Source organism: Dendroctonus ponderosae, unplaced genomic scaffold (genome assembly GCF_020466585.1).
Source record: "Dendroctonus ponderosae isolate FM_Combo_2020 unplaced genomic scaffold, Dpon_F_20191213v2 Dpon_F_20191213_3, whole genome shotgun sequence".
Classification (NCBI taxonomy): domain Eukaryota; kingdom Metazoa; phylum Arthropoda; class Insecta; order Coleoptera; family Curculionidae; genus Dendroctonus; species Dendroctonus ponderosae.
Window position 1 is genome coordinate 15,476,537 of NW_026018508.1, and position 1,515 is coordinate 15,478,051.

General features: G+C 38.4%; 1 protein-coding gene across 1 annotated transcript in view; it reads left to right on the top strand.

The window, feature by feature from the left end:
* LOC125503776 (MATH and LRR domain-containing protein PFE0570w-like) overlaps window positions 1–1,494 on the top strand; it is a gene marked incomplete in the record, with an annotated part of 15,644 nt that extends 14,150 nt beyond the window's left edge. Inside the window, 1 exon segment of the mRNA XM_048664597.1 lies at window positions 1–1,494.
* Between the last annotated feature and the right edge of the window lie 21 nt (window positions 1,495–1,515).

Below are 1,515 nucleotides of genomic sequence, written 5' to 3' on the forward strand. Positions count from 1 at the left end.
GAGAACAACATGAAAACGATCTACTGCTTCAGTTAGAATGTGACCAGAACAATAAAAAAGAAAAATCTGAACTACTTGAAGAAAAAAATACTCTAAATAAACCAGCATCTAGCGAAACTCTTCAAGCTCCAACAGGAGAAAATCCAGACAGAATGAAATTGACTCAAAAAACAGCAGACATAAACAGTGGGGAAAATGAAGACAAGCGAAGCGAGAAACCTGAAAACGAGGCAGCGGTTGAGTTAGAACGTGATCAGGACGATGAGGCTCATACAATAGAAAAATGTGAAGACAAACTTGTTTCAACTGTTCACGTTCAACGCCAGGACAATGAATATATTCAATTCAAGGAACTGAAAAATACACCCACAAAGAGCGTAGATTTTGCGGTTCAGCTTAGCTCTAATGAAACTCTTCAGGTCCAAACAGGAACCGATCTAGACAACATTGCTGGGACTCCTAGAGCATCAAATGTCAACAAACGCGAAGATAAGAAGAAGCGAAGCAGCGGAGAAGAAAAAGGCGCATGTTGTCAGGACAAAGACACAGGAAAAACTAAAGAAGTTGCAAACATGAAGCCAGATATGGGACGAAAATCACCTACAATGAGCAACGATTTTTCAGAGGTAAAAGATCGAGATGAACTAAATGGAGATGAAACAGAAAGTGAAGTCTCAACTAACGAATGGATGTATCAGGATCTGGAGACACTGTTCAAAAAGATAATTGTGATGATTAAAAGTAATCCGCATACAGTTAGTCGACTTACAGACGTTATTAGCAATTTAATAAGTGGTCACGAAGCAATTAATCTGCAGTCTTCTCATGAGTACAACGTTATTGAAAATGATAACACATATGCGAATATTATGAATGACCTTCTCTTCCTAGATTGTGAATTTGGAAACCAAAAAGAGGAAAGCGTATTAATTGCACCTGAGGACCGTAACCTTGCAATATTGGAATATTTTGTTTTCCAACTGTTCAGAGCTCAAAAGTTGGCAAAATCGCCAGCAACTTTAAAACTTCATGCCAGATTATATATATCCATAATTGACGTTATTCTTGCATTTCTACAAGACATTCCAAAACCAGAACAATGGCATAAATCCCAAACGCCTTCTAGTGAAGTTCAGCTTAGCTCCAACGAAACTCTTCAAGTTCACACAGGAACAGATCTAGACAACATTGCATGGACTCATAAAGCATCAAATGTCAACAAAGGCGAAGATAAGAAGAAACAAAGCAGCGGAGAACCAAAAGGCCCATACTGCCAAGAAAAAGGCACAGGAAAAACTAAAGAAATTGCAGACATGCAGCCAGATATGGGACGAAAATCACCTGCATTCAGCAGCGATTCTTCAGATGTAAAAGATCGAGATGAAATGATTGAAACAGAAAGTGAAGTCCCAAGTACCGAAATGGTGTATGAAGCGCTGGAAAAACTGTTGAAACCTTTAATTACGGGGGTTGAAAGTAATCCGTATACAATTAGTCGACTTAAATTCGTTATTA